The sequence below is a fragment of the Callithrix jacchus genome, chromosome 13, assembly GCF_049354715.1.
Source record: "Callithrix jacchus isolate 240 chromosome 13, calJac240_pri, whole genome shotgun sequence".
Taxonomy (NCBI): Eukaryota; Metazoa; Chordata; class Mammalia; order Primates; family Cebidae; genus Callithrix; species Callithrix jacchus.
In genome coordinates, this window is record NC_133514.1 from 105411698 (window position 1) to 105434830 (window position 23133).

A 23133-nucleotide genomic window follows, 5' to 3' on the forward strand; every position below is an offset into this window, starting at 1 on the left:
GCTCCCGGGGCTTTGGGGCTGAATGTAGGAGGTAACAGACAATCGAGGCTAATCTGGCACAGCCAGTAGGTCGGGTGTGCAGAGAGGGCACTGCAGACCCTCATCTGTGGATGCCGCCTCGCACTGGCTGGACAGTCTGTGCCAGGTAACAACCTCAGAGAGTGGACAGCTGAGAAGGACAGGATGGTTTCGACACCGTGATGGGATCAAGTGCATTTCCAGTTGAAATACTCAAGACAGAAGAAAGAACCTGAACCAACTTTTCCCATCAAAATCACTGTGTTTAAACATGGGGGTAAAACCATAGGAGCTCAATGGTAATAAAACTCTGAGAGGCGCTCCCAGGCCACCCTCGCTTTATGCCTTAAAAGAGATTTCCAGTTTACACTGTCTATAGAAGAGTTTGCTTTTTGTAAGTGACTAAGTTTCTGTTAAACACCCATTCTCCTGATTCTCATTGTCCTTAGCTGTAACTTGGAAAAATACAGTTGTTTCCTTGTGGAGCTATGGTGAGGCTTGAAAATAAAGTGTGAAACTTCCCAGCAAAAGGCATGGCACTTAGTAGATTCTCAGTAAAGAACTCTTGCTGCTATTGTCGTAAGTTTGGAGGACTTCCTCCGAGATATTGCTGTAGTTATTACACACGAATCACCAAAGTCCACTTGCTAAATACTTTGGTATAGATTTATGCCACAGGCACAGCTACGGCAAGTGCTGGCATCACCATTTTCGCCATCTTCAAAGTTGATTACAGGCAAGACGCTGTGGCTCATGCCTGTAATCCCAGTGCTTTGGGAGGCCAAGGCAGGAGGAGTGGTTGAGGCCGAGTTCGAGACCAGCCTGGGCAACATAGTGAGATCACATCTCTACAAAAATAAAAATTTAGCTGGGAGTGGCACATACTGACAGCCCTAGCTACTCGAAAGGTTGAGGTGGGAGGATTGCTTGTGCCCAGGAGTTTGAGTCTACAGTGAGCTATGATCGTGTCACTGCACTCCAGCCTGGGTGACATAGCGAGATCCTGTCTCTTAAAAGAAAAAGTTGGTGATTGACTCAGGAACAGTGGGAAAGAAAACACGGGGTCTCCTGCTGCCCTCTGATTTGCCTATTGAGTGGCTCTGGGAAAGGACACAAAAAAGCAAAGCCAAGTGTGCTAACTTCCCCAAAATAACCTGGGCCCTTCAGCCTCAGAGGGGGCTGCAATTTCTGAACCATCCAAATGGAATCATGAAATACATGAGTCTGACATCGAGTGCTTTCAATCTCCTTATCTGTATCTCTTTCTTTCTTCTCTCATCTCAGTTGTTGGCCCCCATTCTATTCCATTTTTCCTATTAAAACTTGATCTCGGGAAAATAAAAATTGATTACCAGTCACTTTAAGGTAGGGGACATTGGTCTCTATAAATACATAATTCGTCGTCAATTATTAATTACCAAGAAGATGGCGTGTTTAGAAAGGCAGTGATCTTCTTTGCCCCTGAAATCACCCCACAGGACAACTCTGCCCTTCCCTTTATTTATCCTAAAAGCTGAGATGATTGTTATTCAGGGCTCCACTCAGGAAGCCCCGATCCCCAGAGCCCTCACGTTTGAGAAGGCCTTAGCTGTGATCCAGGGAATTCCAAAATGCCACCATGGCAGAGATAAAGTGTAGACGGTCCCCATTATGATGGTCTGACACAATTTTTCAACTTTACCATAGATTTATTGGTAAATTTATTTTAAATGCATTTTCAACTTATGATATTTTTGACTTATAGTATTTTTGACTGAACTACCAGGGCGCTATCAGGACATAACCCCATTATAAGTTGAAGAGTATCTATAATCAATGAGGCTTCCAAGATTCTGCCTCCAGGACAGACAAGTGGGTAGGAAGCATTGAGGACCACTGTTAACTGACTTGTACCTCACACATCTCAGAGTCTCCGCACAAAGACATTCTGATTGGTCTTTCAACATCATGACTATGAAGTTCACCAGAGAGTGACCCTCCAGAATTATGGCATTACAATGACCGTCCGTGTTAGTGGAGGTGGAAGTTCATAATACAGTCTCAAGAAGCAGAGACACATAGTTGAAAAGTCCTAAAATAATACCCTGGATTAGTCACCTCTCAGACACCGCCTCGTATTCTCTTGGTTACCCATGTATCTGAAACCCTGGCTTTGAGCTTGGCTTCAGCTGCAGAGCCTGTCACCTCACATATACACAATGACTCTGTTTTGCCCATTCCCATGCCTTTTCTTTTAAGCCCTGGAGCTTCCTTGTTACTGCTGAGATGCCATGGAATGTGCTTGGCACCTGTATTTATGCAAAGCGTAGGATCAGGGAGTTAGGACCCATGAGGCAAACTTGACCAACGGGCCGCAGAATCCAGCAGCGAAATACTTCTCCCTTCTTCCCTCCTCCTGAATGGACTGTCCTGAGACACTGTCACTTATGTAGCCTTTTGGAAGACATCACGCTGACCCTGGGCAATCAATGCCCTTGGTATACAGTGGCGCCCATCTAAGTAACGCATTTTCTTGAATCTTTACTCTTCTTACTTACTCTCTTTTTCTCATGTTTCTTTGCTTTTTCTGTATACTTTGCTATATAGTCTGAATGTTTGTATCCTCCTCAAAATTACTATGTTGAAATCCTAACCCCAAAAGTGTGGTATTATGAGGTGGGGCTTCTTGGGAGGTGAGGAGGTCATGAGGGGTCTGTTCTCATGGGATTCATGTCCTTATAAAATCGGCCCAAGGGAGCTTGTTCACCTCTTCTACCATGTGAGAGCACAGCTAAAAGATGCCATCTGTGAACAAGGAAGTGGGCCCCACCAGACACCCAATCCGCCAGCACCTTGCCTAGACTTCCCAGCCTCCAGAACGGGGAGGAGTACACTTCCGTTGTTTACAAGCTACCCCGTTTATGGTACTTTGTTATTGAAGCCCAAGTGAACTAAGACACTCCTCAGAAACCATATTCACACATGAGTTTTGCCTCAGGCTCAGTTTATAGGAACTCGGGCTAAGATAAACATTCCTGCAGAGCAGAGTCAGAATTTTGCATTGCTGTAATGAACAGTGCTTTCTCAGGACAGGCGGAGGCTTCCCGTCTTGAGGCTTGAAGTCTAGTCTGCCATGTCCCCAAATCCACCCAAGATTGATGCTTCTAACCCAGGGTACAAACACCTTCTATGGTTGCCCTAGCAAAGCCCCAGGAGCTAGGATTATACTCTCAGAGCTTCCTGTGTGTTTTCAGGAAAATTCACGAGGAATCCCAATCTGCAGAAACAATTTATTTTGCCAAAATCTTCCAATGTGGGTCCATCCATTTTCTCTAACCTAGAGGACAGAAAGTCTCTCATTCTGAGTAGAAGAGGCCTGATTTAGATGTTCCTCCAGATCCAGGGAAGCCGGACTTTCTTCCAAGAAAGGTGGAAGAAGAAGACGACTAACCACTGTGCTTAACCTTCTGTGTCCTTGGTACTTCTGCTTACTCTGAGAAGAAGCCTTATCCCATGGCATACAGGTATCCACCACTCAGAGAGTCTTCACTTCCGTTATCCACACCTCCAGAAATTTACAACAGAGCAAGGGAAAGCAGGAGAGGGGCATTGAAATGAGCAGAGACAGAGGAATATTGTCGGAGAGTTTTCAGAGGTGAAGACTTGAAAGGCTTATACTTGAAGTTTGCAAATCCCTGAAAATTATGATTAATTTGGAAAATCAAGGACTGTTTATTTCTTTTACCAAATTTCAGACTATCAGATGCACAGAGTAATCTCTGAGTTTACAAAGAACGTAGTTTGGGGCAAATAAGAGTGAGTCCTCTTGCATTAAAATGAGTCCACTGATTTCTATTTTTTAAAAATTCTAGGATGTGGTAGGAATTCAAACAACGAAGCTCAAGAAAGGTAAAACTGCAATGAAAAATAACAGGCCCTTAGCTGGCCCTTAAAAGATGTAAGAGATCTTGGGGGTTGGGGCAGCCCAGGGAAGTGCCATGGGTGCAGGTCTTTGGGCCTGGACAGAAGCTGCTCCCCTCTGGGGTCAGCTGCGGCAGAGGGTCATCAACTCTCAGTCCTTACAGATGGGACTTCCTGAGCAAGTCCTGCCCTGGTTTACTCCATTCTCCTGGAGGCTGCCGGAAGCAGGAATCTTGTTTCCAGAGCACCAGGGTGCAGGTTTGGAACAACTGGGTACTTGCTATTGGAATTCCTGAAAACTGGCAGTAAATGAATGTTAGGAATGAATACAGAATACTTGGCATTTCACATATTTTTAAACATTGTTTACCAGTTTCTTTCCTCCTTGCCAATTGTCCGAGTTGCCAAACAGCTCTTAAGGTTTGGCCTGCCCCCACCTCTCAAACGATGACCATGGCTCACGGAAAACATTGTCTGGATCCGAACCAGCCGACCGTCTGTGTTTCCTTAAATAACCAGGTTTTATTCCACACCTGCGTCAAGCATGCAAGGAAAGGGTGGCCTTAGGACACGGGTTTGGCTTTGACAGCTGAGAGGCCAAAACAGCAAGAGCTAACCCAGAGCTCCACTGACCCGCTTCCCTGATCCCTCTTCATAGCGAGCATTGCCAATCGGTCCAAAGCCTTCTTCTCATTGGGCAGGAACAAAACCTCACAATCCTCAATGCAGCTCTCTAAGAATGGCACGTTTAGAGTGGGCACCAAAATGAAACTCTGATTATAGCTTAATGTGGGTCCAGGGTGGGAAGACCAGTGCCTTACACCAATTGCTAAATTCTTTGACGGAGCAGGGTAGATCTTTCCAAACAGACAACTGGTTGCCCTTCAGATACCTTGCAACTCCATTATTGGCTGGTACCAGAAATTTTGTCATAAGAACATCTACTCCAAGGGTGCATAGCCTTGGTCCTTGTAGGGCAGAAACTTGGAAGTCCTGTATGTGTGTTTATTCACATAATTCTCACAACCTGCTATCATCCACGTTTTATTTTATTATTTTACTTTATTTTGAGACTGAGTCTTGCTCTGTCACCCAGGCTGGAGTGTAGTGGCATGATCTCAGCTCATTGCAATCTCTACCTCCTGGGTTGAAGTGATTCTCCCACTTCAGCCTCCTGAGTAGCTGGGATTACAGGCGCCTATCACCATGGCTGGCTAAATTTTTTTTGTGGTTTTAGTAGAGACAGGGTTTCACTATGTTGGCCAGGCTGGTCTCAAACTCCTGACCTCAAGTGATCCACCCACCTCAGCTTCCCAAAAAGCTAGAATTACAGGCATGAGCCACAACACCCAGCCTATACTCCACAGTTTACAGATAGAAACATCGAAGCTCAGAATGAATTGCCTTAGGCCATACAGCGAGTAAGTGACAGAGCCAGGATGAACAAAACTAGGTTACTGCACCCCCAAGAGGCTTGCTTTCTTCACTGTATCCCACGGCCTCTAAGGGTGAAGATTTGATAAGGAGCCAGGGGAAGAGAGCCTGGGAGGCGGCAGGAATTAAGTTCCTTCTTTTAGAGAGAAGAGGCCCACGGGAAGCCTGCAAAGATAAATCATCCAGATTCCACAGTCCTGCCAAGGAGTGGACTTGGGTGAAAACAAGAGAACGTCAGAGTAGAAGCTGACGTTTCCACAAGAATCAAGGTACTTGTGGCTCACAGGATTCAGCAAACTCCTTTTTTGTCAGCCAAGAAGAGAAGCAGGTAGCAAATATCTGCCATGTGATATTTTGGCCCATAGCCAAAAACGTACAAGAAATTCAGAAAAGTCATAAATATAAGGATAAATTTGCAGATCCCACTGCACAAAAAAATTCCAGAAATGGCAATATACTTCATGTCTTTGTTTCTTCAGGATGGATTATTCCAGCAGCTTTCAAATGTCTCCACAGCTGAACATTTTTCACTAAGAAAACCATCACCGGGAAATGTAAGTTTCTCTTATATTTGGTTTTCAAGTTTTTCTTCCGCAAAAATCAGAGAAAGCAGCTGAATGACAGCAGACAGGGACTTACTAATCCATTATGTTCTGTTCAGCTCCTGGTAAAACTGACTGAGGCGTCCAAACGTTGCCTCTGAAACTTCTGGCAATTTAAGACAGGCACCTTGGGCCATTTCTCCCAGCATTTCTTCTTTGACTGTTGATTCTCTTTTCTATGTAACTGTCCATTTTCTCCCCGACAGTCACCTTTCCTTCTGGTGGGGGTAACAGTCCCCTCTTCACATTTCTCTGTGCTGATCTGCAAGGAACAGTTTTAAAGCTTGTTGTCCCTGTCCAAGGTGCATTCTGACAGTCTGAAAACATTTTTGCCTGCTTGCCGAGGTTGCAGGGGATGACGGAATTAAAGCCTCTCAAGTTCCCTGTCTCTGTCTACAGGCACTCCCATTGTCTGCTTCTCATCCACTGTCTGGAACAGACAGGAGTAGTGAGTCCTTGTGAATTGACAGCCAAATTAACTTCCATGTGGAATACACTGTTTACTAAAGGATAAACAGTAAAAACGTGCTAATTGAAGCGGAAAAGCCATACCATTAAACTCGGCAGTAACCACAATTGTTTAGAACTTAGACCAGCAAAAGATGACGGGAGAGGAGTACTGTGTCACTGACGTTATTTAGAATTGCCAACCAGTGGAGCAGTGTTTAGAGGGTTTTATTAGTGTTGTTAAATTCTCTGCAGATAATGTCCCCCATCATTGCCTGCACCAGGGCAGACTGGGTCCACTGCCTTCCCTGCTAGACCAGAGCCTAATCTACTGCAGCCTTCAACCACAGCATTCACTGGCCTCCCGTGCACAGCCTAGGTCTCAGGAACATCCAACCCGTCTGCTGTCATAACTTCTGACTGTCGTAAAAATTCTTACTGATTTCATTACTGACTGGATTGAATAGATTTAAAACTGGAAATTTCACAGGCTTTTTTTTTTCTCCTGCTCAAGCGACAGCTTCTTTAGCTAGGAAGGAACCCACCAATAACACACCCCTCTTGTCTCTCAAGCCCAGCTCTTTTTTTTTTTTTTGAGACGGAGTCTCCCTCTGTTGCCCAGGCTGGAGTGCAGTGGTGTGATCTCTGCTCACTGCAACCTCCTCCTCCCAAGCTCAAGCGATTCTCCTGCCTTAGCCTCCTGAGTGAGTAGCTGGGATTACAGGCACCCACCACCACGCCCAGCTAATTTTTTTTTCTTTGTATATTTAGTAGAGATGGGGCTTAACCACGTTGGCCATGACCTCGTGATCTGCCCACCTCGGCCTCCCAAAGTTCTGGGATTACAGGTGTGAGCCACCACGGCCGGCCTCAAACCCAGCTCTTGCTGGGGAAGAAGAGGGTTCTTTCCTGTGCTTTCCTCTGGCTTCCTGTGTACTCTTATCCCTGGCATCTGGGAAGTAGAGTCCTTGTCCCCTTTCAGCTGCTAATTAGCTTTGGGATGCTTGCAAAAATGACTTTCCTTCGGCTTCCTCATTAAAAACTAACAAGGCAGGCATTATGGTTCATGCCTGTTATCCCAGCACTTGTGGGAGGCCGAGGCAGGCAGATCACCTGGGTTAGGAGTTCGAGACCAGTCTGGCCAACATGGAGAAACCCCGTTTCTACTAAAAATACAAAAATTAACTGGCACAGTGGTGGGCGCCTGTAATTCCAGCTACTCAGGAGGCTGAGGTGAGAGAATCGCTTGAACCCAGGAGGCAGAGGTTGCAGTGAACCGAGATCACACCACTGCACTCCACCTCAAAAACAAACAAAAACAAGCAAACAGGCAAAAATTTAACTGAGTGACTTCTCAGGCCCCTTCAGGGTGGGGCTAGGAGGTCAGATGGCTTTGGCAGGGCCATCCTGGGCTGCTGCAGATGGTATCAAGGAAGTGAAAGTCCAGCTCCTGAAACAGCTGTGCCTTGCTTAGGCGTGGCCGCAGGCCATTCCTTGTCCCCATCTGGGGGCCACTGCTGACTTTTAAGCTGGTCATGTTTCCTTGTTTGGCATCCTCAGAACCATTAGGCCCTGGAGACTTCCAGATGTCTTTAACAATCAGAGCCGGATTTCCTAGGCAATGCCCGCCCTATGCAGACATTCTGATTTGTTACGGCACTGCCCTCAGAATGTGCAGGCATGAGTTCTAAAGGACAATGCCGGCTGGGCCCGGGGCCATGCTTTCATTCCACACACTCCCTCACACCATCTCACTCCAACCTGTGACACAGGATGGGGCAGCATCGTTATTCCCATTTTAGAGACTGGGAAGCTGAGATGCCAAAGCCTGGAATGAACCACCCAAGGCGATGCGGCAGCCCTTTGGGGCAGAACTGGGACTAGAACACCCTCACCCCCCACTTCTTACTCACTTACCCACCCCAGCTCCAGCTAGCTGAGCTCAGGCTTGGCCCCGGCGCAGCAATCCTGGTTACACAACTGATAGCGGGCATGTACTCAGAGAGTATAAATAGACCCAGTGCCTTGCCGCTGAAAATTTATGATTCAAAAATCACAAGGTTTTACATTGAGTAACCAGATGTCTTTAGAAATATGGCAAAGGAGTAATAGCATGGAAACAGCTCGTTTCTGTGACTTTGTTTATTTGCATGTTTTTAATTTGTCACCTGTGTCTGGCAACAACGCTTGTAGAAAGCTGTCCTAAAAAAAGCTATTCACCAGGGATGACACATTGGTGGCACGTGCCCTGAAGAGTCCCTGGGGATGTCTGTGGCATGTTTCAACTCCATCACAGCTCTGCCCACTTAGCCCAGATGAGCCTCAGAATCTTCCCTAATCCAGCACTCTGCCCAGACACGTATCTGACAGAGAATTTCAGCTTGTGGGCCAAATTTGATTTGCTGTCCCTGCTACACATTTCAGGCTCCTTATTCCAGGGAATGTGAAATTCAGGTTGTTTGCCCTTTCGGGGAGCTGCAGCTTGGTGACCTTACTCTTCTCTCCATTCATGCCCCCACCTCACCCCCCAAACAAGGGCTAGGGGCAACGAGCTGCAAGGAAGTGCCCAGTGTGGCTGGAAACAAGTTACACCCCTGAGGTCCGTCAAACCTTGGCAGAAGCGGCAGCAGTTGACTGTGAAAATTATTTCATTGGTAAGGCACTCCTTCCTGAATCCCTCTTAGGATTCCTGGGCAGAGATTCTTTGTGAATCCCCCTCCCCCAGTGAAAGATCCTCACATGGCTCATCACCTTGAGAACTGCAGCTGTCTTGAAGAGCCTTCCTGTGTCTGGGACGACTGAGTCTTGAAGGTGGAGTCAAGTTACTTGGAAATGATGCATGGGGACATTTTAGCTGGGGTGAGTGGTGAGGGAGGAACCCTGAGCACCAACCATGCTCTTTATCCCTCCTACAATGTCCATGTCCCCTATCTTAAGTTAGTCCTCCTTAAAGGTCAACATGGGGTAAGTCTGGGGTTAGGACCGGAAAGGAGCCACGAGCCCTGTGCTGGGCTGAGTTGCATTCCCCCAAAATTCCCTGTCCACCCAGAACCTCAGAATACAGTCTTATTTGGAAACAGGGTCTTTGTGGATATAATTAAGAGTGGAGATAAGATCACACTGGAGTCGGGTGGGCCCTGGATCCAATGACAGTGTCCTTATAAGAGACACGGAGAAGAAGGCTGTGTGGCAATAGAGGCACAGACTGGAGGGACGCAGCTCCAAGCCCAGGCGCACCACGGAAGAGGCTGGGGGAGATTCTCCCCTAAGACCTTTAGAAGGAGCGTGACTCTGCCAACACCTTAATATTGGATGTCTGACCTCCAGGACTCTGAGACGTACATTTCTGTTATTTCAAGCTACCCAGTTTGTGGTCATCATTTCCGGCAGCCTTAGCAAACTAATACCCTGTCCAAATAATACACCTGCTCCCAAGTCTTCACTCAGGTCCTGCTCTTGGGAGACAGGAAACCCAATCCAAGACATAGGTATAAGTACCCTCATATTACAGAGGAAGAAACTGAGGCACGGCTTCACCCACAAAGCAGCTGTAGGACCCAAGCACCCAGCAGCTACGTTGTCGCTCAAATGAGGCTGAGCCCATTCTCTAAATTGTCTGCTGTGGTGCATCAGTGACCCTGAATGTAAACGGAAGGCCCATGGCAGCTTTGTCAGCTCAGCAGCCAAGCAAATGACCCAAGAAAAATGGGGGCAGCCATAGGCCACTTGGTGCTGGAAATGGGCTCATAAAAACATAAAATTACCAGACCCTTTTTGTAAGAATGGTTGCAGTGAGAAAGCCCATGGGGCGGGGTGGGGGCGGGGACTAATCTCTTTCTTTCCACCTTGGGGAAGCTGACCTCCAACAGGCTCAGTCACCAGGTACTTTATGTCACATGCATGGCCATGGGTGGGAGGATTCAGTTCATCAGGGCATTTTGCCTGAGAAAATGACTTTAACAATTAATAGATAGGGAAAAAAACACAAAGGGACTTTTTCCCATTGTTTGATATATTTTTCAACATAATACTTCTTACTAATTTTTGAGAGCTTCTGAATACAACCCATATTTCATCTTCAGGGAGAAAAATCCTCAAATCTTCTTGCCTTTTCCTTAATTTGTAATTATTACTGAAAATAATAGAAAAGCATTAGCAACTGGGCCAGGCGCAGTGGCTCACACCTGTAATCCCAGCACTCTTAGAGGCTGAAACGGGCAGATCATGAGATCAAGAGATCGAGACCATCCTGGACAACAAGGTGAAATGCAGTCTTTACTAAAAATACAAAAATTAGCTGGGCATGGTGGTGTGCACCTGTAGTCTCAACTACTTGGGAGGTTGAGGCAGCAGAATCGCTTGAACTGGGGAGGCAGAGGTTGCAGTGAGCTGAGATTGTACCACTGCACTCCAGCCTGGCGACAGAGCGAGACTTCATCTTAAAAGAAAAAGAAAAAAAGAAAAGCATTAGTAACCCATGTTGTATGTTTACATAGACTTAAATTACTAGCTGATCAATAGTTCTTTACCCTCTTTGGTAAAGAAAAATACCTTTTCTGGCCAGAGTGGCTCACGCCTGTAATTCCAGCACTTTATGATCTGGCAGGCAGATCACCTGAGGTCAGGAGTTCAAAACCAGCCTGGCCAACATGATGAAACACCATCTCTACTAAAAATACAAAATTAGCCAGGTGTAGTGGCAGATGCCTATAATTTTATCTACTTGTGAGGCCGAGGCAGGGGAATCCCTTGAACCTGGGAGGCAGATGTTGCAGTGAGCAGAGATCGTGCCACTGCACTCCAGCCTGGGCAACAAGAGTGAAACTCCATCTCAAAACAGAACAAAAGAAAAGAAAAATACCTTTCCCAATTAGCAAGTGTCCTTGTTGATGATGGTTTCAATCTCCATGGCATTGTTTACTCCCGTTTGGTGGCCAGGGAAGAAGCCATTTTCAGAGGACTGAGAGATTCTAGGCACAGCAATCACCTAGTCCCCCTGGGTGGCATTTGGGAAGATGTGGAATGGTGTGATCCACAGGAGCGAGCTGAGCAGGTGGCTGGCCAGAGCATCTGACACGAGTGTCTGTTCCCCCATCTTCTCTGGGACAAAGCCCACTTGTGCCTCGTGCATTTGCCTCTTGGTTCCTAGTCTTAGGAACCACTCAGAGGCGCTGCGGAGCTGAGGAATGTCTGCACAGGATGCCGTGGGAGCCGTTCAACCTGCAGAGGATAAAATGCAGATGGTGGAAGGTGGTCTCTGAGTTGGAAGAGAAAGTGCTGAGGCCTCCAGGTGCAGGTTTTGAAAAAAGGCAGTATATTCATATTTCATGCCATGACACACAAAGGATCAGCTGACCCGGGTAGGTTGAAGTCTTGTGACTGCCTGGTAGGCTCTACTTCCCATCTCATAAACAGAAGGTGCTAAACAGAGACACAGAACCTGGCTCAGCTGCTGCTACCAGCTAAAAAATGTGTTCTAGATCCCTGAGACCACATCTGCCCCGCAGGCACAGAGCCTCACCCCTCGCTACTCCACCGCCCATCCACACTCACCATGGATGATGATATCATCAAGCTCATCATCAAAAATGGCTCTGGCATGTGCAAGGCCAGCTTGGTGGGCGACAATGCTCTCCGAGCTGTCTTCCCCTCCATCGTGGGGTGCCCAGGCACTAGCATATGATGGTGGGCATGGGTCAGAAGGACTCCTAAATGGGCAACAAGGGCCCAGAGCAAGAGGGGCTTCCTGACCCTGAAGGACCCCATCGAGCACAGCAACATCACCAACTGGGAGGACATGGAGAAGATCTGGCATCACACCTTCTACAACGAGCTGCGTGTGGCTCCTGAGGAGCACCCCGTACTGATGACTGAGGCCCCCCGAACCCCGAAGCCAACCATGAAAAGGTGGACCATGTTTGAGACCTTAAACACCCCAGCCATGTATGTGGCCATCCAGGCTGTGCTGTCTCTGTACGCCTCTGGCCGTGTCATTGGCATCCTGATGGATTCTGGTGACAGGGTCACCCACACTGTGCCCATCTACAAGGGGTATGCCCTCCCCCATGCCAACCTACGTTTGCACCTGCCTGGCTGGGACCTGACTGACTACCTCATGAATATCCTCACTGAGCGTGGCTACAGCTTCACCAACATGGCCAACTGGAAAATCGTGCATGACATCAAGGAGAAGCTGTGCTATGTTGCCCTGGACTTTATTTATTTATTTGAGACAGAGTTTCACTCTTGATACCCAGGCTGGAGTGCAATGGCGCAATCTTGGCTCACTGCAACCTCCACCTCCTGGGTTCAGGCAATTCTCCTGCCTCAGCCTCCTGAGTAGCTGGGATTACAGGTATGTGCCACTATGCCCAGCTAATTTTTTGTATATTTAGTAGAGACGGGGTTTCACCATGTTGAACAGGATGGTCTCGATCTCTTGACCTCGTGATCCACCCGTCTCGGCCTCCCAAAGTGCTGGGATTACAGGCTGGAGCCACTGCACCCAGCCTTTGCCCTGGACTTTAAGCAGGAGATGGCCACGGCAGCCTCCACCTCCTCCCTGGAGAAAAGCTGTGAGCTGCCAGACGGCCAGGTCATCACCGTCGGCAACGAGCGGTCCCGCTGGCCCAAGGCACTCTTCCAGCCTTCCTTCCTGGGCGTAGAATCCTGTGGCCTCCAGGAACCTACCTTCAACTCCATCAGGAAGTGTGATGTGGACATCTGCAAAGACCTCAACGCCAATACAGTACTGCCTGGTGGTACCACCATGTACTCTGGCATTACCGACAGGATGCAGAAGGAGATCACTGCCCCTGCGCCCAGCATGATAAATATCAAGATCATTGCTCCTCCCAAGCACAGGTACTCCGTGTGGATTGGCGGCTCCATCCTGGCCTTGCTGTTCACCTTCCAGCAGATGTGGATCAGCAAGCAGGAGAATGATGAGTCCAGCCCCTCCAGTGTCCACCACAAATGCCTCTAGGTGGACTGTGACTTGCGTCACACCCTTTCTTGACAAACTTGAGCAGAAAACAAGATGAGATTGGCACGGCATTGGTTTTTTTTTGCGGGGGGTGTTGGGGGTTTTGTTTTTTGTTGTTGTTGTTTCTGTTTTGGCTTGACTCGGGATTTAAAAACTGAAATGGTGAAGGCGACAGCAGTCGGTTGGAGCGAGCATCCCCCAAAGTTCTACAGTGTGGCCAAGGACTTTGATTGTACATTGTTCTTTTTTTTTTAATGATCCTTCCAAATATCATGAGATGCATTTTTATAGGAAGTACCTTGCCCTCCTAAAAGCCACCCCACTTCTCTCTGAGGAGAATGGCCCAGTCCTCTCCTGAGTCCACACAGGGAAGGTGATAACATTGCTTCATGTAAATTACGTAATGCAAAAATTTTTTAATCTTTGCCTCAATACTTCTTTATTTTGAATGATCGACCTTTGTGGCTACCCCATTTTTGTTCCCCAACTTGAGATGTATGAAGGCTTTTGGTCTCCCTGGGAGTGGGTGGAGGCTGCCAGGGCTTACTTGTACACTGACTGGAGACCAGTTGAATAAAAGTGCATACCATAAAAAAAAAAATACATTTAAAAAATAAAATGGGTTCTAAGAAGTTCCATTTTGTATTCTCAAGACATGCATCACACTTATACTTTATTTTCATGATTCCAGAACCGTATTTTGATCAACTAGAGCGATGTATGGACTGCATTGGAAATAGAGGTTAACTCGTTCCCTGGGTATCACATTTCCCAGGATACTGTGTGGAAACTCAGTCACCCCAGAAAGATGGTCCATTCCCAAATCAGAAGAGCCCCGTGGAGCTGCCTGGGAAAAGGCCATATGCAGGGTGGGACACCGGGCAGGAGCGCCGGGGAGGGGAGCATTACTCAGTCTGGGTTTAGATCTGTTCTAGGTAGTTAGATGGGCCTCAGCAGGCAGGAGAGGGCTCTCCCCCAACCCACTAGGAATATCAAGTGATGGTTCAGCAATTATCACATTGCTGCTCTAAAAATGGTAATTGCGTAGCCAGGGAGAGACAATCTCTGGATGGTCCATACCTGTTAGCATTAAAAATGTTAATGGCCAAAACCCGGGGTCAAACCAGGGACCTTTAGATCTTCAGTCTAACACTCTCCCGAGGTGGGTGAATCATGAGGTCAAGAGATCGAGACCATCCTGGCCAACATGGTGAAACCCCATCTCTACTAAAAATACAAAAATTAGCTGCATGTCAAGGCATGTGCCTGTAGTCCCAGCTACTCAGAAGGCAGAGGCAGGACAATTGCTTGAACCCAGGAGGTGAAGGTCGCAGTGAGCAGAGATCACGTCATTGCAATCCACCCTGGCGACAGAGCAAGACTGTCTCAAAAAAAAAAAAAAAGAAAAGAAAAGAAGTGTTAATTGGATGCAGACCCCAGGGAGCAGCAGCTTTTTGGGCGTGCATGTTAAGCGACAAAATGGCGAAGTATGATGCTGGGGGCTCGGGGGCAAACGCCACCAGAGAAAGGAAAAAGCCTCAGGTGGGCAGGCATGTAACGCCCTAAACACACTGCACCTGCTTAGTTCCAAAGGGTAAGGAAGCACTGCACATGTGGAAAGCGCACCGTAGGGGAAAATCATGGGAAAGAGGCAAGCCTGAGGTTAAAGGGGCTCTTTTTCCCTCTTTGATGTTCAGGCACTCACTTGGGTCTCCTCCAAGGGTCCTTCCTTTTCTTTTCTGCTCTAAAAGCTTTCTCATAAACTTCTGTTCCTGCTCTGAAACTTGCCTCTGTCTCTTTTTCTGCTTTATGGCCCTCAGTTGAACTCTTTCTTCTGAGGAGGCAAGGACTGAAGTTGCTGTGGACCCATATGGATACCCTGCGGGTAACTTGGGGTAACTCGGATCTCTTCCACCATTAACAGATCCAGCCCTTCTACTGAACCAGCTCTCAGCTGAGACACATCCCTAGTTAGCTCACCCCTGTGATGGGCAGGCTGCGTTCTGTGATCACCCAGGTCTCAGCTGAGACACATCCCTAGTTAGCTCACCCCTGTGATGGGCAGGCTGCGTTCTGTGATCACCCAGGTCTCAGCTGAGACACATCCCTAGTTAGCTCACCCCCGTGATGGGCGGGCTGTGTTCTGTGATCATTCAGCTCTCAGCTGACACATATCCCTAGGTAGCTTACCGTCTTGATGGGAAGGCTGTGTTCTGTGATCATTCAGCTCTCAGCTGAGACACATCCCTAGTTAGCTCACCCCTGTGATGCGCGGGCTGTGTTCTGTGATCACCCAGGTTTCATCTATTCCTAATGTTTCCCAATCCTGTTACCTTCTGATCACTGGGCATTTGCCCAGTGGTTCACTTGGATGGTTCAAAACTGTTCTTAGCTCTTAAAAGCTGGTAAATTAAAAAGAAGAGAACTTACAAATGGCCAGCCTCTTCTGCCCTGAATAGTAAGCTTGTAAAACAGCCCCTTTCCCTGAGGATAGAGAACAAGGATCAGTTAGAAATAAGGGCTAGCCATTCAGTTTGGGAGAGGACTGAAAAGCACCTGCAGGAAGGCTGTTGAACAAGATGAGGCCCTGTGGATTTCCCCTCCATTAATTTTTCACAAACTTATAGAATAATAATCGTGTTGTCTAATATATGACCATGTCACCTGCAACTGGAAAGGGGCGGGAGAGAAAATGACTACCCTCAGTAGTATTCCAATTATGCTATGATAATAGTTTAAATTTTGTTGAGTAAATAATTATCTCTGTGGGTTTAACAAAAAACAACACAAAACACAGCACAACACCCATTAGTCACCTGAGGTAAAGCTGAAATATATATTTAACAGATGCGCTTCTTATTCAGTGCCCTGATTCAGAGCAAGGCATGAGCGATTCATACCTCCAGGGGGTAAATGACTAGCTCTTTTGGTAAACTGGGTTGTTTTCATTTCCTGTTATATTCTTCGTCTTCAGTTTTTAATTTATTTTGAACCAAAGGCAAGAACAAAGTGGGGTACGTGGGTTTCTCATCATGATCTATGCGAGAATTTGGCAAGTGTCCGGTGGTGGGGGTTTGTGCAGGGCTGGGTTCAGAAGGAAACAGGGTTCATGAATGTTGCTTGGAAGAAGTAGGGAGGCAGCCGGCAGAGCTTTGGACACACTGATTTATCCTGAAAAGCAGCAGCTAGGAAGCGCCCTTCTAATGTGTGCCGGGTCAAAAGCAAAGGCTGTGGGGACAGTATTAGGAGATAAAATCCAGAGATAAAATTGAGAGGTGAGCGATATTTTCCCTATTGATTCTGAGAAGTCAAATCAAAGCCTTATGTGTGTGGCTGGCATCAATTTCACCGTCTACTTGCCCAGTGAGGACAGTTTCTCTCTCTCTCTCTTACTTTCTTTTTAAAAAAATCTTTATCCTTTTTGGGGTGGGACAGGGTCTTACTCTGTTGCCCAGGCTGAGTGCAGTGGCAAGATCATGACTCACTGCAGCCTTCACCTGCCAGGCTCAAGCGATCCTCCCACCTTAGCCTCCCAACTAGCTGGGACCACAGGTGTGCACCACCACACCCAACTAAATTTTTAATTTTTTTGTAGAGAGGGGTTCTTGCTATGTTGCCCAGGCTGGTCTCAAACTCCTGGATTCAAGAGCTCCTTCCACCTCGGCCTCCCAAAATGTTGGGATTACAGGCGTGAGCCACTGTGCCAGACAACCGTTCTAACTAGATAACAAAGGAATGGGGTACTTCCAGGGTGCTGGCCCCTTATATAGGCTTTCCTATCATGGAGTCTCTCTTGGCTCATGACAACATCTGGATTCTCTTGCCTATGTGGTACAGGTTTAGGCAACTGAAATTGCCTTGGGCAAGAAATGAAGGTGAGCATGAGGACACCACTCCATAAAGAACCCTTTTGTCTTGGTTGGCTGCTAAGTTAGTCTAGTTCCTCATGGGAGAAGAAGGAAAAGTATGTAGATTTTGGGCTTCCTTCAGCTTTATTGGCCGAGCCATCTTGCTCTGGCTTGAATCTCCTGGGGGTGCTGTGAATTGATTGCTGAGGGTCTGCTGTGAGTGTTGGCTGCTAGGGGCTTAGAGCTGCTCCATTAAACTGTCCAGCATAGGTGGGTATGTGCCTGGGGGGCTTACTCCTGAAACGTGAACCACCTGCTCCTGCAGGCAGCAGTGTGTGAGCAGAGGATAACTTTTGCTTGGGTACAATGATGACACAAAAGACCATCCCCTTGTGTCAAGATGGGATTACTACCAGGTGCATTCCGTGTACTGGAGCTCCCTGTGGGACTCGGCTGGAGCCAGTCTCCACTGAGGACCACATCCTTCACTTGCTTCCCTTGCCCTATGCTGTTCCCTCACTCCTTCACAGGGCAATGCTCCCCTAGTCAATTAGGTTCACAAGAATCCTCCTCTTAGCTCTGGTTCTAGGAAACTGACCTAGGACAGTCATATAGTTTGGCTCTGGTCCCATCCAATCTCATCTCGAATTATAATCCCCATATGTTGAGGGAGGGACCTGGTGGGAGGCGATTGGATTATGGGGACAGTTTCCCCCATGCTGTTCTCGTGATAGTGAATGAGTTCTTATGAGATCTGATGGTTTTATAAATGGCAGTTCCCCTGGGCTCGTCTCTCTCACCTGCCTCCATGTAAGACATGCCTGCTTCCCCTTCTGCCATGATTGTAAGTTTCCTGAGGCCTCTTCAGCCATACAGAATTGTGAGTAAATTATAACTTTCCTTGATAAATTAGTCTCAGGGAAGTTCTTTACAGCATGTGAAAACAGACTAATACAGGATGCTTGTGGGAAGGCAAGATTCGTTGACTCCACAAGAAGAATTCAATAGGCCTGAGTGAGGCTTTGGAGGCTGCAGTTTTATTAAGCACACAGGTGATTCTGATGAAAATGAGCCCAGGACCACACCTGGGGAAGCACACGGACCATACCAAATGAAGTTAGTCAAGGATTAGTCTCCTGAGGGCTAGAGTCTGTGTCAACCTGCAGAAGGGGCTGCAGGTATTATTACTTGGGGTAGGCACTCTGACTTCAGCTCTGGGTTTCCTTGTGAGGCCCTTTGTGATGGTTAATATTGAATGTCAACTTAACTGGATGGGAGATGCAAAGTATTGTTCCTGCATGTGTCTATGAGGGTCAAGATGGTATAACTACCAGGTGCATACCGTGTTCTGGAGCTCCCTGTGGGAGATTAACATTGAGTCAGTGGACTGGGAGAGGTAGACTGATCCTCAATCTGGGCGGGCACCATCTAGTCAGCTGCCAGTGCGGCTAGAATAAAGCAGGCAGGAGAGGATGCGAGAGCAGACTGGCTGAGTCTTCCGGCCTTCCTCTTTCTCCCGTGCTGGATGCTTCCTGTCCTTCAGCATCAGAGTCAGAGTTCTTCAGCTTTTGGACTCTGGGACTTGCACCAGTAGTTTGCCAGCCACTCCGAGCCTTTGGCCGCAGACTGAAGGCTGCACTGTTGGCTTCCCTACTTTTGAGGTTTTGGGATCCAGCACTGGCTTCCTTGCCCCTCAACTTGCAGACGGCCTATCATGGGACTTTACCCTGTTATTGCGAGAGTTGATTCTCCTTCATAAACTCCCTTTCAAATATACGTCTATCCCATTCGTTCTGTACCTGTAGAGAACCCTGACTAATACACCTTGATCTTAAAGGAAGCAGAATTTCCTTTGAGTTGAGTGACTGTGGCCCCCAAAGTTCCTAGGAGAATTTTGTGCAAGGAGTCATGAGGGCTTGGACAGAACCTCACAGCCTCTGGCTAGAATTCTGCATTTAGGGACGGAGGCCTGATTCTCCCACTGGGGAGAGAGATGCTGATGCTTTACCCTAGCCATGTCGGGAGGAGGACGGCATCTGCCCTTCCTAACAAGATGCTTCCGAATAACTGCAACATGCAGGTTTGTATGAGAACGGTGCTGAGCGCTGACTGAGGCAGCTGACACCAGGGAAACAGAACAGGATCCAAGAAGAGGCTTGTTACCAAAGCGAAAGCTTAAGGCAGCAATGACAACTCTGATTTATCACGGGGACCATTCGTACATAATTACTAATATTGATCGCACATTCAGCGGTGTGCTTAAAGACAAACCAAATCTGGTAATAGCACCAAAAGAATCTTACTGCAAACAGTCATCCTTTAGCCCTTTTCTGCAATAATTTGATGGGCTTTTATAGAACTCTCAAGTGTATTCAAAGTGTGATTGCTTCCTGGCACCATCCTCTATGACCCTGCAAAGGCCCCAGGACCTGCCCTCCATCACCTCTAAGACACCCTGCCACCCCCGCCAGCTCACCTAATTTGCTGTTTACCCACCCATTGACTCGTTTTGTCTTGTTTCTTGTTTTTTAATTTTTGCAATTCTATTTTCCTTTTTTCTTTCTTTTTTTTTTTTTTCTTGAGACAGAGTCTCACTTTGTCACCCAGGCTGGAGCACAGTGACATAATCTCGGCTCACTGCAACCTCCACCTTCCGGGTTCAAGCAATTCTCCCTGCTTCAACCTCCCAGGTAACTGGAATTACAGGCACCTGACACCATGCCTGGCTATTTTTGCATTTTTAGTAGAAATGGGGTTTTGTCATGTTGCTCAGGCTGGTCTCAAACCCCTGACCTCAGGTGATCCACCCACCTTGGCCTCCCAAAGTGCTGGGATTACAGGCGTGAACCACCATGGTTGGCCAATTCTATTTTCAAATTTCAACTTTGTCTTTTTCAAAATCTACTGGGTCGTTTTATTGTTTCTTATTGCTTGATTATTTTGAGATTCCTTTTGTTTTTCAGCTTTTAAACATTTTATCCATTGTTATTTTGTATTTTGAGACTGATAGTTTCATTACCCGGAGGAAGGGGGTTTAATTCTGTTATTCACTGTTTTTGCTGATTCTCACTCATGGTAACCTGTGTGCTTGTGTTTTTCATGTTATTTGATGCTGAACTCATTCTGTTCATCTTAATGTATGGGAACCCTGAGGACCTGAGATGGGGGTGCTTTTATCCAAGGAGGACTTGGGTTTGCTTCTCTTGAGAGCCAGGGGCACTGTCCCAGCTGAACTAGAGTCTCCCTTTCTCTTCCCCGCTCAGTTTCACTACAGCTCATGGTCCTAATCAATGCACCGCTAATCCTTGCCTTCCAGCTCCAGACGAGACAACTCTGTGTTTTGTATTTGCTTGTTCCCCACCAGTCTAAATAACAAAGAGAGGCTCTCTAAAAGAAAGGATGCTGTTCTGGGAACAGAGCGTTGCAATGTGAATACGTGTCATAGGTAAACTATGTGCATATTCAGGGAGGTAAAGGAAGAGAAAGATTTTTAAAGGAAAAAATAAGGGGATTACATAGCTGTTTTGAAATACCCTGGCTAAAAGATCCATAACAAGGGTGACAGCCTTTCAGGGTTGGAGAGGCCGTTGCTGGGCAGAAGCAATTGTTGTATACGGTCTTGGTACAAAGTGGTGGTTTCCGTAGAGTCTTTCATGGTCAGGCATACAAGCGTGAGAATCCTCTCTTCAGGGCCTTCCCTGGATCTGTTTGTCAGAGTTTTCTTAGCCTTAGTGACTCAATTTTGCTACTGACAACTTTCCCAACCCCAGTGTATCCACTTCGGATTCATCTCACTTTTTCCTCCCGTACTTAATATCAACCCTCCAATGCAGTAAGGAGTCTGTTTTATGCAGGAGTTCGCTATTGTATGCAGCACTGCTAGACCTGCCTTTCCTCTGTTTCCATTGAGTTGTTGCTCTATGCTGGGGTTGGGGTGGTGCTACCACTGTGTCATCCCTCTCTGTTATTTCTGAAACACAGAGCTTAGTAAGTAGGAAGGGTCCTTTATGTAACGACTGATTTGCTGGTTAATAGCTAAACATCAAGTCAGGCAAATTAACATGCTTCCCAGTTATGCCCTTTCTAGTCCTATCTGGCGTGGCCTTTCCTAATTATTTGTGCTTCTATTATTCTGGGGCGCTTCCCCCCTTCACTCACAAGTGATTAATGCAATGTTGCCGGTACAGCTTCGCCCACCACCACCTCCAAGCCTGTTGCCAACTGTGGTTTGGAGAGGCTGGGCCGGCATCCCGGAGAGGCCTGTTTGTTTGTCCTAGTATTCATTACTATTTGGCTCTGCTCCCATCTGCTGCCAGTGCAGAGTTATTTATATCAAATTGGAGAAGCCTTGGTGAGCTCCGCTGTGATAACTCACATCCTCAGAATGCCTTTCATCCCAAAGGACTTTACACGTGGTATCCTCACAGGAAACCCTTTCCCACTGATCCAGGGGGAACTCCTGGCTTCCCTGGGAAGTGGCAGCTGCTGGTCCATCTGCTTGGCTGATAAGGCCTTTGCACTCAGATTAAGAACCCTGGCCCACAAAACATGCGGTGGAACTTGCCCAAAGAGGTCGTGACAGCTGAGTCACAGGGAATAGCACTGAAACTGAGATCCTGGGGCATGGAGAAGGTCTACGAGGGGTGAGCCAGGGTGCTGAGTCATGCCTCTCAGCCTAGTGTTGGCTTGCTGAGTGTCAGAGCTTCCAGAAGGTGACACTGCTTAGAATTCACCAACCTTCGCACTGTCAGCCTGGTCCGTGAGCTCTGCACTGCTGAGGCCAATGTGCCACCCCCCTCTAAAGGATTTACTGTCATCAGTGTCACATTTGGGTGATAATTCATCAGCTCTCACTTTTTCAACCAGTATAGGTTCATTATGCCCAGTGTTTCACCATTTGACACAGGACAGAGCTCGAATGAAGGGCTTGTGATGTTCTGCAGCAGTATAACTCAATTAACAATTTAACACGAGTCCACAGGCATGGGTCTCTAAAGAAATTAGATCAGGTCCGAAAGAAATCAGGCTAGCGGTGGGAAGATCAATCATCATCTTAAATGATTGACAAATCTGTGCTCTTGTTGGGGTTCCCAGCAAGTACCGTCAGAGGGATGACTTTGGGAAAAGGGCCAAAGAGGGAAATACATGCCTGGGCAAAACTTTATGAAGAAAATAATTTTTTAACTTCATTGCTTTTCCTGTTTTTAGTTTTTTATTTCTTTTTCTTTTTTGAGACAGTGCCTCACTATCTCACCCAGGCTGGAGTGCAGTGGCACAAAGCAGACAGAGTTCACTGTTACCTCGACCTCCTAGGCTCAACCAATCCTCCCGCCTCAGTCTCCCAAATAGCTGGGACTACAGACAGATACCACCATGCCTGGCTAATTTTTTTTTTATTTTGATTTTATTCATTTATTTATTTTTGAGATGGAGTTTCACTCTTGTTGCCCAGGCTGGGGTGCAATGCTGCGATCTCGGCTCACTGTAACCTCTACCTCCCGAGTTCAAGCGATTCGCCTGTCTCAGCCTCCTTAGTAGCTGGGATTACAGGACCTGCCAGTACGCCTGGCTAATTTTTGGTATTTTTAGTAGAAACAGGGTTTCACTATGTTGGCCAGGCTGGTTTTGAACTCCCGACCTCAGGTGATCTGCCCGCCTCGGCCTTCCAAAATGCTGGGATTACAGGCGTGAGCCACCGCACCTGGCCTTTTTGAATTTTTAAATTTTTTATAGAGATGTGGTCTCATTATATTACCCAGGCCAGTCTTGAATTCCTGGTCTCCAGCAATCCTCCCACCTCAACCTCCCAAAGTGCTGGAATTATAAGCATGAGCCACTGTGCTCAGCCAGAAAAAAATTTTTTAATCAAATTTATTGACAGATTGGCCATGCACTAATC

At 47.2% G+C, this 23133-nt stretch overlaps 1 pseudogene; it reads left to right on the forward strand.

Moving 5' to 3' along the window:
* The first annotated feature begins 11891 nt into the window (after positions 1-11891).
* Positions 11892-14005, forward strand: LOC100394432 (actin, cytoplasmic 1-like; annotated as a pseudogene).
* The last annotated feature ends 9128 nt before the right edge of the window (positions 14006-23133 follow it).